Genomic DNA, 16,895 nt, shown 5'->3' on the forward strand with positions numbered 1-16,895 from the left:
ATGCTTGAATTAGGTTGCTGCGTAGTCTTCTTTGCTCAAGACTGAACAGATTCAATTCTTTTAGCCTGTCTGCATATGACATGCCTTTTAAACACAGAATAATTTGCTCTTCTTTGCACTCTTTCTAGACCAGCAATATCTTTTTTATAGCGAGGTGACCAGAACTGCACACAATATTCAAGATGAGGTCTTACTAATGCATTGTACAGTTTTAACATTACTTCCCTTGATTTAAATTCAACACTTTTCACAATGTATCCAAGCATCTTGTTGGCCTTTTTTTATAGCTTCCCCACATTGTCTAGATGAAGACATTTCTGAGTCAACAAAAACTCTTAGGTCTTTTTCATAGATTCCTTCTCCAATTTCAGTATCTCCCATATGATATTTATAATGTGCATTTTTATTTCCTGCGTGCAGTACCTTACACTTTTCTCTATTAAATGTCATTTGCCACGTGTCTGCCCAGTTCTGAATTTGTCTAGATCATTTTGAATGACCTTTGCTGCTGCAACAGTGTTTGCCACTCCTCCTATTTTTGTGTCGTCTGCAAATTTAACAAGTTTGCTTACTATACCAGAATCTAAATCATTAATGTAGATTAGGAATAGCAGAGGACCTAATACTGATCCATGTGGTACTCCACTGGTTACCACACTCCATTCTGAGGTTTCTCCTCTAATAAGTATTTTCTGTTTTCTACAAGTTAACCACTTCCTAATCCATGTACATGTGTTTCCTTGAATCCCTACTGCGTTTAGTTTGAGAATTAATCTTTTGTGCGGGACTTTGTCAAAAGCTTTCTGGAAATCTAAATAAACCATGTCATATGCTTTGCAATTATCCATTATCGATGTTGCATCCTCAAAAAAAATCAAGCAGGTTAGTTAGACACGATCTCCCTTTCCTAAAACCATGTGTCAAGAGACTGTTGCATGATCTTGGTTAGCGGTTTGTAAATAACTTCTTTCATTTCTCTGAGTACTATTGGGAGGATCTCACCCGGCCTAGGGGATTTGTTTATTTTAAGAGCTCCTAGTCCCTTTAGCACTTCTGCCTCAGTTATGCTAAAGTTATTTAAAACTGGATAGGAACTGGATGACATGTGGGGCATGTTGTCAGTATCTTCCTTTGTAAAAACTTGTGAAAAGTAATCATTTAATATATTTGCTATTTTTTTTTCTTTATCTACAATTTTGCCATTTGTATCTCTTAGACATTTAACCTCCTCTTTGAATGTTCTCTTGCTGTTTTAATATTGGAAAAACATTTTGGAATTGGTTTTAGCCCCCTTAGCAATGTTCATTTCTATTTCTCTCTTGCCCTTTCTAACTTCCTTTTTGACTTGCATTTGCAGTTCTGAGTACTCTTTCTGTGTACTTTCTTTTTGGTCCTTTTTTAATGCTCTGTAAAGTGCCTTTTTTCGCTGAATATTTTTTTAAATTGATCTATTAAGCCATTTTGGCAATTTAGTTTTACATTTAGATTTGTCTACTTTAGGGATGTAATTGTTTTGCGCCTCTAGTACTACATTTTTGAAGAACAGCCATCCTTTTTCTGTGGATGTTTTCTCTATTTTACTCCAATCTACTTCTGTTAGTCTCTGTTTCATACCTTCACAGTTTGCTTTTCTAAAATTGTAAACCTTAGCTTTAGTCATTACTTTGGGGGTTTTAAAAAATATTTCAAATGTGACCATGTTGTGGTCTGAATTTGCTAGTGGTTCTCTGACCTCTGTTTTAGTTATTCTGTCTTTGTTATTTGAAAAGACTAAATCAAGGCATGCCTCCCCTCTAGTCGGTGCCTTGGCAAATTGTGTTATTGAAGCAGTCATTTGTCATAGTATATTCTGGCTTCTAGTGTGGGAGGAACCAGGAAGGCAAGCTACTGTGGTGCTGCTTATACAGTACTGTAGGTGGAAGCAACAGTATTTCTTTGAGGATGCAACATCGACAATGGATAATTGCAAAGCATATGACATGGTTTATTGAGATTTCCAGAAATCTTTTGACAAAGTCCTGCATAAATGATTAATTCTCAAACTGAATGAAGTAGGTATTCAAGGAAATGAAAGAACATGGGTTAGGGAGTGGCTAACATATAGAAAACAGAAAGTACTGATTAGAGGAAAAACTTCAACATGGAGTGAGGTAACCAGTGGTGTACCACAGGGATCAGTATTAGGTCCTCTGCTATTCCTAATCTACATTAATGATTTAGATTCTGGTATAGTAAGCAAACCTGTTAAATTTGCAGACACAAAAACAGGAGTGGCGGCAAACACTGTTGCAGCAGCAAAAGTCATTTAAAATGATCTAGACAAGATTCAGAACTGGGCAGACGCATGGCAAATGACATTTAATAGAGAAAAGTGTGAGGTACTGCACGCAGGCAATTAAAATGTGCATTATAAATATCATATGGGAGATACTGAAATTGGAGAAGGAATCTATGAAAAAGATCTAGGAGTTTTTGTTGACCAGAAATGTCTTCATCTAGACAATGTGGGGAAGCTATAAAAAAGGCCAACAAGATGCTCGGATATATAGTGAAAAGTGTTGAATTTAAATCAAGGGAAGTAATGTTAAAACTGTACAATGCATTAGTAAGACCTCATCTTGAATACTGTGTTCAGCTCTGGTCATCTCGCTACAAAAAGGATATTGCTGGTCTAGAAAGAGTGCAAAGAAGAGCGACCAGAATTATTCCAGGTTTAAAAGGCATGTCATATGCAGACAGGCTAAAAGAATTGAATCTATTCAGTCTTGAACAAAGAACACTATGCAGCGACCTGATTCTTTTTCGACCTGAAAAAAGAAACAAGGACCAGGGGTCACAAATGGAGATTATACAAAAGGGGCATTCAGAACAGAAAATAGGAGGCACTTTTTTTTTTTTTTTTTTTTAAACAGAAAATTGTGGAGGGTCTAGAACTAACTCCCCAGTAATGTTGGAACGGCTAAGAGGAAAGGTGTGAAATGCTGAATTCATAAGTTTTAAAAAATAAAAACACATTATAAATAAAACACAACATATAAAATGACCCCTGTCGAGCAACTAACTTTCTCAATACTGGTCCACATTTTCAACCTTCTTAAAGAAGATTACTGCACTGTTCCATCACTCAACCTTCTGAGACCTCTTGTCACCAATCAAGTCAGTTTACATTCCACAATATAATTTCAACACAAGCTTTTAATGTGCAAACAGGGTACTGCAGCATTTGAAGGAGCACCTCTCAGCACAGAAGCACACCTGATGACCGAAGTGAGCACGCTCACTGAGATCTGTATGGGTTTCTTATAAACAGTCAATGTGGAACACACAGTATGGACACTACTGCATTCACTCAGGAGTTAAAGCAGTACAACAATCGTTCAATTCAAAGAAACCAATTTGACTACACCTGGATTCATTATAATTACAACATGCTGCTTTCCCTGACACTAATCTGTACTGTAAACCCAGCAGGTAAAAGGCAACTGGCAAATCAATAATAATAATAATAATAATAATAATAATAATAATAATAATAAATATTCAGTCAAATGTGAATTTCTGGAAATAAATAAATGGTAAAAAAAAAAGAAAATCCTATACAATATATTTCAAGTTTTCCCAGGACAGAAACCAGCATCCAAAGATACAAAGCAAATTGAAAAATATGCTTACAAAAAAAATAAAAAATATGCTGAACAGTGTCTTAAAAAAAAAAAAAAAAAAAAAAAAAAAACCATACCCAGACATTAATTACAGCCATAATGTAGCTTTAACGCATGCGAACAAATGTAAAACGTCAAAGACTAAACCCACATTATTAAAAGAGATAATAATAGTCAAAAACGTGTCCGTCACACAATAGTCATCAAAACTGGACAATCCTTAAAACCGTCAAAAAAAGCACAACACCATTGATATTCCTGTAATTCACATGGACTGAAAGATTTAAACGGGATGGGTGAAAAGTGAAATCAGAAGTCTATAAATGTGTGTAGTGGGCACTACTGTGTACAGAAACATTATACAATAATTCAAGGAAAATTATTTAAGAATTATTTTCACTTTAAACTTCATTAAAACACAATAAACTTTTCAATTTTATTGGAAAACATACATAAACAACAGTTAAACTTGAGTCTGCAGGATTTGTTATTAAAGTGATTCTAAAAACAACTTGTTTCTCAATTGACTTTCAGAATAAGGAAATTAGGAATTTCTGTTCACTTAAATGTTCAACGGTTTTTCATGGTAACAATTAATTTCATGGGAGAAAGCCATGGCACCTCGTATCCACCAGGTGTCGCACTTCTAACCACTTTATTGGAAGAAAATTCTGTATAGACTTTCAAACAGACATTCTTAATTAACGAATAAGAATCAGCTTTGACTGTTTAAACCAGAAGACTGACAGGTCATCTCAACTAGTCCCAAATTTAAATAATTACGACCCTCTTTTATCAATATCTAATTATTTGAAGTAGATCAACAGGAATGATAATCATAATAAATAAAATCAATAATAAACATTTTTTTTTTTAAATGTATTAAATAATGCAAAGGCAATTAAGTCACAATATCCATGTTTTGTTTATTGTTATTATTATTATTATTATTATTATTATTATTACTACCTACTGCAATTATTCTAACTGGCTTTCACAGTACTGAACAAATAAACCATTACAGAAGTTTAGGAAAATGTACATTTAGATTTGTCATTGCTTTTTCCCTTTACCAGGGTGAATGAAATCTCTGAAACATGGTGACATGACAACTGAAACTGTGAACCCGAGTCATGAAAGTTGCTTTTTGAACTCTGTTAAAAAGGTCCAAAGCGCCACCTTTTGATGGCACTGACCAAGAATAACTTGACTATTCTTGCATGCAGATGAGTGTTAAAGATTGACAAGACCCCAGTTATTAAGCTGCTCTAAAACAGCATCAATAATTAGCAAGTACTTTGATTGCTTTGCATTCTAGCAAAAAAGTTACACATTTTCAAAAACTGTAGTGAACAGGGTTAAAGGACAGAAGCTTCCCAAGTCTAGTACCTCGTTTCCACTGGCAGGTGCGGCCAGCCGGGCTCGTAAAACTGGGCGTTTCCACTGACGTCTCGATCGGCAGCGGCTGGACACGTCCAATTTATCTGGCTAGCTTTGCTATCTGCTACCAGGCGCAGCCAACCTGCCCACAAAGGACATACGCCGTTTCCATTCTTAGAAGATCATTAGTTAAATCGGTCTGATTCTGCGCAGAATGATCTCTGTGAACGCACCCATTGGCACGCATCAGCTGTGTTGGAAGACAGAATGCCAGGTGGCGTGTGGGATCACGGGGTTAGAAACCAATTAGAAACTACTGTACTGTGTGATGAGAAACTGACCCTGACAGCAAAAAATGGGATGACAGAGGAAAAAATTCTCTCAGCTGTGTTACCTTGCCGACCATGAGGCTCTGCCTGAAATTGACACCAATGACACAAATAAAATGTTTATTTTATTGTACATTACATGTGTTACTATGAATTACAGTCTACACTACAGTCCCAATTTAAAGACGTTATGTTTCACTGTCGCCCTCAGGGATGAAACTGTTTGCTAGGTGGCTTTTTTTTTTCTTTTTTTAATTAGCAGTGGGAGAAAACCACTTCAGCAGAACTGCCGAACTCTACTAGGGTTAGATACTAATGAGATCATAACAAATACAAAAGAAAAACGCAGCTCTTTTCAAGAAAGCTGGGAGACACTACAGATTTTATATTTTAAATGCTGCAATAACAGTTCTGCTTGTGATGCAGCCACACTTTCAATTGGACAGAACAGGTGATTTATTTGCAGTGTGTACCTTATTCTTATTATTGCGCTGTCTACAATAGTGTAAAGCACACAGAAAACAAATAGCCACAAAAGTCCTTTCCACATCAGCCTCCATCGCTCGTAGAGTTGTTTTCTGTCCGTGCTTTTTAAAAAAGGAAACACAATACTATCCCATAATCCCTCTGGGACCTCCTACAGCAGGTGAAGAACTTCCGACAATGGCCAGGTTTGCAGAAAGTTCAGGAACAGAGGCTGACCCTGCCGCGCCAGCAGTGGAAACGAGGCATAAGAGCTATTTCATTCAGTGACAGACACACAATGACCATATAATACCAAGGGAATAGGCCTCCACCCACTCCCACTTGATTATCTCCTCAAGATTCTCATAGCATGGATCAAGGCTATTCAGTTTTCTGTACACTGATATGGCACAACATAGGTAGTCATGCAGAAGTATGTAATGGTATTTTTGTTTTGTCTTCAGTTTGACACTGGAAATCATTTAACCTACTGGGTGTTCTACAATAGGCTCCAACTGTTCATGTCAATCTCAGTGGTTACATTAAGTACTTGTGATAATATTTTTTATGGAATCCTAAAAGGAGGCAGGGGAGCAGAATGTCCACAATCCAGATGGGACAGACTGCAAACCTTTCAGACACTAGATCCGAGGTGGGGGGAGCCTGGTGTACATTCATTACTGTGGGTTGTAAAGAGGATATCTTACACACAGCACTGTTTTAAAACAAACATTTTCCTTGTTTGCATTTATTGGATATAATGTATATATATATATATATATATATATATATATATATATATATATATATATATATATATATATATATATATATATATATATATCTTGATATATTTTTGTTTTTTTGTTTTCAGTAATTTAAGTAAAAGTGCATTACTATTTTTTAATTATTTATACTACAAGAGTGGGTACATCTATTGCAGGATAACATGAGTGGGATAGCATGCTTACCGGGACTAGTTTGAAATGTGTCTTTGTTTACATTCCAATCCAGTGGAGTGAAGCTGAAATTCAGGACAGAGTTGCGCTTCGATAGTTCAAACAACACTGCCAACTACACATGTTTTATAACAACTTTAAAATGTCTGAAACAATTTCAATTGTTTTGATTTGGACTCCGATTTCCTTGAGAGCAAGTTTAGTCAAGAAATGTCAGTTACCGAGCTGCTACGCCTGACTTACCTGAGCAGCCTGTAGTCCCGTCATTGAAACAGGTATAGGTAGGAAACAGAGAGGATGGAAACTGACAGCCTGAGCTCAACGTTCTATCTAAAGACGATTGTGAAGAGGCCATAAAACAGGGTTGAAATGAATCTGAGTCAAAGCATAGTCTGTTGACAATGGAAGTGAAGAGCTGCCAGGTTAAAAAAATTGCACATTTTATTGCTACTTATTTTAAATATACTTGTGGTATAAACCGAATACTGAACGATTGTTCGTGGTATATGGTTTTTATTCCCCTAAGGAGTCCTTACATAAAGCACTCATCCTGTCAACTCAACCATACCGCGAACGATCACTCAGTATACTTCTCTTCATTTTTTTGAAATCTTAATTAGTATTGATAATGTAATTTACCAGAAGAATGATGTGCAGAATACACACACACGGTTGAATTGAGTACTGTAGCACACTGGAGTGTGTGCTGGGAGGGATTTACTGTAACTCAAATGTGCTTTGCAAATTACACCTGGAGTGTATTCAACAACAGAGCTCTCTCGTGGCGCCCCATAGCATAGGTGAGCGGTTATTGAGCAGTCTGTTAGGAGCGAGCAGTTTCACAATAGCAGGCAATACATCGCTGTCTATTAAAACAGTTGCTTCATGCGAGTTTTGCAATTTGTGTATATTTTAAATGTAATTACTACTACTGTATTTGTGTAATAAAGTTACTGAGACTTGTTTTGGTTTAACATTTTGAGGTGCAGAGTCAGATTTGTCAAGTTGTAAAATCTGCATTTTTCCATGTTATCATAGAAAATCTGTTTTCTCTGTTATTCCACAGCAAACAGATTCCTTGAATCTCTGCTTATCACACATATGTTGGGTCACGTAACGCTCTGGAGCGCTCTGCCTATTGAATGCAACCCTGAGAATAGATTTCGGACGGGAGTCTAATTAATTGCCATTAAGCAGCAAATAAACCAGCTGATTGTGGGAATTATACATTTCAAATATTGTATTTATAATTGAGAACTTTTGATGGAATGAATATATAGAAAGGTATAACACATTTAACCAAATACCCACCATCCCGGTAACAGTAAACATGGCCCTAAGTCTCTCATTGCAGTGTTTTGTGAAGAAAAGAGCTGGGAGTGTTTGCTTAACATTTGTGTGATGAGCACATTCAGCTTTTCTCATTTCTGTTTCACAAGCCTGACTCATTTCTGTTTCACAAGCCTGGCTCATTTCTGTTTCACAAGCCTGGCTCATTTCTGTTTCACAAGCCTGGCTCATTTCTGTTTCACAAGCCTGGCTCATTTCTGTTTCACAAGCCTGGCTCATTTCTGTTTCACAAGCCTGGCTCATTTCTGTTTCACAAGCCTGGCTCATTTCTGTTTCACAAGCCTGGCTCATTTCTGTTTCACAAGCCTGGCTCATTTCTGTTTCACAAGCCTGGCTCATTTCTGTTTCACAAGCCTGGCTCATTTCTGTTTTTCTATTTCACCCTCTGATGATTTGGAGGTGGAATATTAATAATACAAATGGAAATTAACAAAATCTGAATAAAAACAAAATAGCAAAAAGCTTGTATTCCCACCAATGGCGTATACTGTATTAGGGTAAAAAATGATATCATGCTTTAGCTGGTTTATGTAAATACACCCTGAACTGAGCAGAGCATGATAATTAAAGTGACAGTGTGCATTTGTTTTTGAACGACAACAGGAGCCCCATAAGAACAGTTCCGGGGGGGGTAAGAAAAGTTGATTGACAGATGGAAACTAGAAAACCTGACATCAGTGATAAAACAGAAGTGAAACAAAACAGCGTTGGAAGATTCACAGGATTAAAGGGGTCAGAAGGTTACATATCTCAAAAAAAAAAAAAAAAAAAAAAAAAAAAAAAAAAGAAAAAACAGACAAGAGGATATGGAAAAAGCTGTTGACAACTCTCAAAAAAAAAAAATAAAATGTAATAAACAGGAAATCCTAATAGTGGAGAGTACAGGACACTATTCTTCACACTGCAAACAAAATGTTTGTATCTGCTGAAAATTCAGGACCATTGCACAATGGATCAACTTTATAATCACTTAAGCATATGAAATGACCACACACAAATGTGACTGAATATCTGGATCTAAAGATAAATATCATTATGTATGTTAAAAAAACAAAACAAAAAAAAAAAAACAATACATTGTGGGCAGTAAACCATACCAACCTGTAGACAAGCATTTACATTTAAAACTTGCATACTGTACTTTGGGTCTGAGTAAACCAAAACTTGGATTCACAGACTGGAGGGTGGTAGACTGCATTTAGCTTGTATTACCTTATTGTTTTCTTCTTTCCTTTATTCAGGTTGCCTGCCTCACACTGTAGTCCTGCTACCTCTAACCTGATCAACGAACCTATCAACGAAGCAAATTCAGCTGCCTTCCTCAGAATTCTGTCTAAAAATATCTTCAGAGGCGTGCATGCATCTGCTACTCCTAGGTCCCCAACAACAGATTGTAAACAGAAAAACAAACAGGTGTCGCTCGTTTTTACTGATGCAGCAATTCGTTTTTTAGGTTCACCACACACTGAACAGCAACATGGCATATATTTGCTCATACAGTTAATTGAGAGTAACTGAAAGCCTGCAACAGCAGTCAGAAAATGGCAGAATGGACAGGGCTCACGCCTGAATTGAGGACAAAGGTTAGATCTGAAGTAATTGTAATAATAGAACAGACCTGTACCTAAACCAGTGAAGACAGGATTAAGGAAGAAGGGAATCTTTAAACAGAGACTTTTCTGGATGATTGGTTCTATAAACTGAATGTAATATACTTTCACAAACACAAACAGTGCTTATGTTTTTCCATTAACGGTTTTGTGAGTGTGTGCGTTTTTAAATAATCTGGAGTCCTAACACACACATTTTTATGACCAATCAGATGACAAATTAATTGTAGGTTACCCTGCTCATTGACAGACTATTTTCTTGACTGAAGTTCACAGGATAGAAAAACTAAAACCCATGCAGCTTGCACACCTGTAGTAATATACTACAGTACTGTGCATAAAGCAACATGCTTTGCCAAAGGCACATTTTAAGAGTGAAAAGGATTTACTAAAAAGAAGCTTGGCAAAAATATGTACTGTAGACCAGATGCATTTATCAATGATCTCATGGGAAATGATTGTCTAACTTATTCATTGGACACCTGCACAAAGACAGTTCTCAGGAATGGCTCATAAAGTTTGAACTCTTGTGTGGACGAAAGTGACTGACATATAGAAAACATGTGCTAAACCTCTCAGGTATTTTGTAATTAATTTGTCTGCCTGTGTACAGTTCTTTTAAATTTTATTTTAAGACGACAAGCCTGCCTGTCCTAATATTAGATGCAAATATCCAGGTAGTAAGGAGACCCCTGCCTCTCTCTGGAAACGACCCGGACGCATACAGGACATTATTACAGGGCTACACTGCCTTCAGTTTGTGCACCGGACTACAGTGCAAATAAACACAGCATTGTATACTGCTGCACTCCTCCATTCGTATTTGAATAAAGCATTTTAATATAAACAGCCCCGTGGGAGCTTGTTGAATAATAGTCTCAATGCGTACCCTGTGCTAAACCAGAAATTTATTGAATTAATGAGTCCTTTCCTTTGGGAGCGCAGTACAATAACATCACTTGTGGGTTTCAGCAGATATTACAAGGACAGCTCAATTATCTGAGACTTACCTTAGACCACGGTCACAGGGTTATAGGGGGTATAGGCTTGTGACAGCACAGCGTCACGGCCCAAGACGTTACCAGCAGCAATTTGACACTCTGAGACAGAAGCTGCAGTTTAGTGCTGTTGCACACATTTATGAACAAAAACAAACAAACAAAACACAGGAACAAATAAACAGATACAAGGGCCAAAACAAAGGTACACACGAAACTGCTGTCAGGCCAGGCATTCGCCCTCATTGAACAGCTGTAGTCAAACAACAACAAACAGATCAAAAAACTCCCTCCAACAGAACACATTGCTGGCTCCTTTGATGTATGTGGCCACTCCCCAATTAGCACCAATTACCTAATTGGGGAATGGCCGTACCTGTGATTGCTGGCAGGGACAGATTTAACCCTGTCCCTGCCAACCTTACATTCCCACACACACACATTTACAGGGGCAGGTCTACTGCCCTTCCACAAGGCTAGTATCTACATCCATCATATTTCACAGAGTTAATTCTAGGCCACAGTAGTAATTAAACAATTAGATCAAAGTGGTGACAGATCTGTAAAGCTATCAGTTCATCGGTTGTTTGCATGTGTTTTTCTTCTTGATTTCATTATTACTTCTGGCATATTGTAACAAAGTGACACCATTTCTAATGCTACAGGCAAACAGCAATGGGCTTCTGAGGTTTACCACATGAACCACAATTCAACAAGGGAACTTTTTATTTTTTTTATTTTTTTTTTTTTGGACCGCTGAAACTACTGCGCTGAATTAAAGCGCTATTGCACATGGATTCAGGTTTTACCCCCAATCACTGACAGGTTTTAGTATGGTACAGGGAATGTTTTTAACAGTCATGTCCTGAATATTGCTCCTGTTCACGGTATTGCTCGATTGCCAAATTGTGATTGTGGTTTATTTTGCATTGGCGTTGATTCCGGACAATTATCACAGAATTAAAATAGTACATATAGTATCTCTTCATATCTCCACAAACCGTGCAGGGTTCAAAGCAACCTTCCCAAAAATCACAGAACAGAAACGCTGACAGTATTCAACTGGTGCAGTACGAGTTAAAGGCAATCAATTACAGACAGCGAACCAGCAAGACTTGCACCACTATCCACCTCAGCAGGGATCAAAAAGCACTGTCAGAATTAATACACTAGCTTTCAATAGCTCTGCCAAACTGGTGCCATTGCCTTTAAAATGTAGGTCACAGACTCACAGGCATGTCTCGATCTCTGAAGTGGGGGTGTCCTCATTCTCACCAGAATCCCATTTATTGCCCAGAGTGTGTTGACAAGAATTTTTGTAGTTCTGAGTTCTTATTTTATTTTATTTTTTTATTTCCACCCCATAAGTGTTTTCAGATAGAAAATGTTACGGTGTGACATTTCAACAGTTCATTAGAACTTAACTATACAGTGTATGAAATTATAATAGGGACATTCCATCTCTAGTGGGCCATAATCAAGAACATTGGGTGCTGGCAGGTCACAGACTGTTAATTCATTACATTTACTCAGAAGGGTATTCATGAGAAATGGAAGCATCCAGTTTTAGCTCCTCAGCCCAATGGGTTGCAAAGATACATACCCACAGTGTTTGGCATATTAGCCCTATACACCCCCACTATACAACCAAAGTAGTCGCTACTTTGTTACAGCTGAATACACCAGAGGAGTAGTATCAATGTACAGATGAAGCCACACCTTACATGACTTAACTTTCATGACAGTCTGACTGCATCAGGCCCCCCCCACTCCACTCCACAAATAAAGCAAGTCCTTTCACAAAGGATCCAAAGTGTTGCTGTCCATTCCCAGAGAGCCCTACAGTGAACTCTGCCATTGTAATGTATCCAGTGTAAGAAACGTGTCCTGAAGCACAGACCATTGTGTTATTTTGCTTCAAAATGTTCTACACAAGTTGAAAGGGAAATCTTCTGTGCCACAATGAATACTTCCATGACTATCTCATCCAGGTGAAAAGCTCGGTCTGCTTGATGTCTGCATCAGAAACACAGAAGAGAGTTCTCCGATTGCAAGCACAACACTGTACCTGTATCCCAAAGCTGTTTTTCTGCCAATCACACACACACACCTACACATTAGCCTACAGCTAAAGGGCTGGCTTTCACATTCAAACAGGACTCTTAACAACTACAGCAGACAAACATTAAAATCAAAGAGTGTTCCTCTGTTAGGGTCTGTGGTATTACAAAATGGACTGAGCTGGCAGATTCCCGAAAGGTCCTGTGGAAAGGCAGTTCTTTCTGTTTGCTTCCTTGTTAGTACAGTATCTTGTTTCTCCTGTAATACTATACAAAGACATGTTCTCCCAGAATGCAGTTCAGAATAGCCTTTGCTATATTGTAGTACCGATTGACAGATTTAAAACCCTGTCATCTGTATTGTAAGCATCTACACAAATAACAGTAGTATAACCTGTACATTATCATGACCAAATAGTATACAACAAGTTCCTGGACACATCACTGAATCAAAGTAAATCATTACACACAGCACTCATCTTTCTGCAGTCAAATCCCAGTCACTGTCTGTGAGGAGATTAGCTTTTTATATTGCACTTTATCAAATTACTACATTATAACCCAACGTTGGCTCATGTGCAGGCTCTACAGTACCTGCTGTATGCAATTCAACACCTGCACTAGTTTCTGCTCAAGTTTCTCTTAGACTTGATCACCTGTCTTGGATAAATGAATCTAAAACAAACTTGGATGGGTGACTTTTTTAATAACTTTTCAAAATAGCTAAAGTGTTCTCCTGCACCGAGTATCTGACAAGGTTAACTGGGTTCTACCTGTCCTTCACTTAACAAAACGTTCTACAGGACACAAAAAGAATTTTTTTATAAACCACTTTCATTCAAACTTATTATTTCAGCACTCCAATCATACAACTGTATTGCAAACCCCTGTATAATGTGGGAGCACAGTGCAAAGGTTAAGGGTCTGGGTAGAGGCTTGTGTTTTGAGCACTGCTACACAATACATGTCATTGTGTGTATGAAGGAAATACCATCTGCATTACAATTCCACACCCCTCGTACTGTACATTTAATGACTTGGTACATTTCTAACACCTACCCTGCACTTTGCATTTTGGATTATATTTACTGTGTGGGTGGTTTTTCTTGGACTCAGTACCTCTGTATTTATTGAGTGATATATTTTGGGCAACACTTCAGAGCTGCTTTTACACAGTCATGACTCCGTGCGAATTCAGAGGTGCACAGAGAGGCAGACTCTCCAAACCATAACCTTTGCTCCTCAAATCTCCCTCTGCACTGCACTTAATCCTACTGCAGCCTTTTTGTGGCAAATTTAAGGTCAGCTGTATATTTTTTTTTTGTTCATTACCTCTGTTGGTCTGAACTGTTATTTACCCTCGTTCTGCCTTTATTCACAATCTGCAAATCGTTTTGTAAATCTCCATGAAACGTTTCCAAAAATGTTAACCTCACATTCCCCTCACAATCTGCACACAGGTGAAACTGTAAACTCGGTGGCTATTTAAACGATTCCTCTTCGTTTATGTTTATTTTTATTATTATTATTATTATTATTATTATTATTCAAACCCGTAGTCTAACAAGGTTCACACTATACCGTAGTGTAGTTTGAGTAACTTATAAAATTCGTTTTGCATTGATGTTATTCGCTGCCTGCCGAACAATATTGTAAATAATTAAGTGTGTTCCATACACCATCCATGCAACACTGTCTGTATGACAGAAAACCACTGATACAGTATCCGGCTAAACTAAAGTAAACGTTACGTATTCCAAACTTCCTGGGCGATGTTTATTCCATATATGATTATTCGTACTGAAAGTATAACAAATAAGGTTACAGCCTCATCCTGCATTTGGCAGCCTCCATTACCATTAGCACTGCATTACCGGCGAGCCCTCCCTTATATACTTTGTATTTTCAAAGCTGGAGTAGCAATAACATGAAAACACCGAAATAATAACCGACATCCAACCGACATTAAAGTGCATGGAGAGGTTACTTACTACGTGCGCTTGCAAACTGCACTCCGAGTGTTTCTTGTCGTTTATTAAAGAGATTTCGGGTTTTGCAAGCGAGATTCCCTGCGGCAGATACTAGCTGTGCTCTCCCCGCTGCTCCTCTTCCTGCTGCTAGAGCTTTTCGTGGCGTAGTCCAGGGAAACACTTTACAATGACGTCACAGAGTAGGAGCACTGCGGGGCCGAGGAGGGCGCTTCAAAGCGCCTGAGCAACTCCTGGCGGAAATACAATGGGCCAGGATGAGATTTGGCAAATCCCTGATTTACAAACGAATGACCAGAACATTTCTGTTTTTACTTACATTAATACATGTTTATAATACAGTTATGCTTCAACCTTTTTTCTTTATGGATGATATCTCATTTAACCCTCATACTGTACCAACTTTTAAATTAAGTTTCAAAGTAATGGTTCCTTTACGAGCACAGTGATACGGTTGTAGGTGTGCTGTTGTACTGAGACACATTTGTCAGGTGGCTGAAAGTCCTTTGCTGTGGCTTGTGTCTCACAACACACCCGAAGACTAAAAGGCAAGCATTATGTATTTATTTTCTAAAAGAAAAATTGTCCAGGTCAGTTTTACTAAGCGTTTACTCCAGTTCTGCATTTGCAAAATGAAATAAATAAATAAATACCTGGTGATGTCACAGTAGCTTACATATTCAGTGCGGCCCCTCTGTGTAACTTTCAGATTTACAAAAGAAACAATGTCCAGCTGTGTATTAAAGCTCACATATTACTACTAGGAGTACTGCTAAAATGCAGATGGGAATGGCATACAGTAACTAGTGTGGCTCCTATCACATGTAAGTAAATATGGGTTAAACAGCTGCTTGTCAGCTACATGTCACACATTAGAAAAGCTACCCGTGCTGGGATGGTCGGCCAGCCTTGCTTAGCTCATCTTCCAGCAGAAGTCTTTCAAGAATGCATTATGTACATAATTATTTCAAACCCGATGTGTCTGCCTGACTTGATGCATATTATGATTGTTAATACAGCTGCGTATAATGGCTGCAGTGTGTCGCATTTGCTGTTCTGTAATCGTGATGTATTATGAACCTTTACCAAAAAATACATTCTGAGTTGTGTTACTGTATGAGTTGTTGTTGTGTTACCATGGACCTTGCGTTGCATTGGTGTCTGCAAACCCCTCCCCCCTGACTGTTTCTGTGTTGTGTTACTCTATGAGTTGTTGTTGTGTTACCTGACACTATAGCTAGCTTACACAGGAATTTACTGAGGACCTACAATGTTAACAGGTAGGAGGCTGAACTTGAACCAGTGACCACAAGCGGACATCTTAACCACTGAGTTACAGAGCTTTTACTCAGAGTTACAGAGCTTTTACTCAGAGTTACAGAGCTTTTACTTTGACCATGAGGGATTCAGAATCTGTAACTGCAGTGCATCACACCACTGCCTCCCAGACCAGGGATAAATATAGTTATAAATACAGATTGCAGAAAGTAGCTATTATTTGAACATATTTAAATATGGTTTGTGGAAAGCAATTATTATTTGATAATATTTAAATATGAGTAAAGTAGCTGAAACACATTGAAATCCTTTAAACTCTTCATTAATATGTAACTGTAACAAACACCGGCCTAATTATTATCCTGCATTCTAAGCAGGTTAAGCCTTGCTAACCATTCAGTTCTCTTTTGGAAATTGCTCTATTTCGATTAGATTTAATATGATCAATTAATTGAAATATTTGACTATTTTATTTCAGTGGGTAAATATTTGAAATCAATGGCATCTCTTTAACCGCTGGTTTAATGGCTTGTTTTGAAGTTATTGAATTTGAACATGTTTAGCCTTTTCCCCGTTAGAAATCCTCCTCAACCACCACATGATAATTGCAAGACTCGGCACATAATTATACATTTAGGGTAATAATTCACTTTTGATTATTCATTAACTATTTGGGAATAGTTGAAGATATTGTTTTTTTTTTTTTATTTTGTTTATTTGTTTTTTCAAATAACTTACATATATTTAAATATTTTCAAATACTATTTGTTTTCTGCAAAAAATGGAAATATTTTCAATTAATATTTGAATATTTAA

The 16,895-nt window shown here is 37.5% G+C and overlaps 1 protein-coding gene across 6 annotated transcripts in view; it reads right to left on the reverse strand.

Annotated features, from left to right (window-relative positions):
* LOC121317616 (unconventional myosin-VI-like) overlaps nt 1-14,930 on the reverse strand; it is a 70,172-nt gene extending 55,242 nt beyond the window's left edge. For all 6 annotated transcript variants that reach the window (XM_041253741.1, XM_041253740.1, XM_041253739.1 and 3 more), the window contains exon 1: nt 14,805-14,930. The gene's annotated coding sequence lies outside the window, so the exon portion shown is untranslated. The remainder of the gene's footprint in view (nt 1-14,804) is intronic.
* Between the last annotated feature and the right edge of the window lie 1,965 nt (nt 14,931-16,895).

This window comes from Polyodon spathula, chromosome 6 (genome assembly GCF_017654505.1).
Source record: "Polyodon spathula isolate WHYD16114869_AA chromosome 6, ASM1765450v1, whole genome shotgun sequence".
NCBI classification, from domain to species: domain Eukaryota; kingdom Metazoa; phylum Chordata; class Actinopteri; order Acipenseriformes; family Polyodontidae; genus Polyodon; species Polyodon spathula.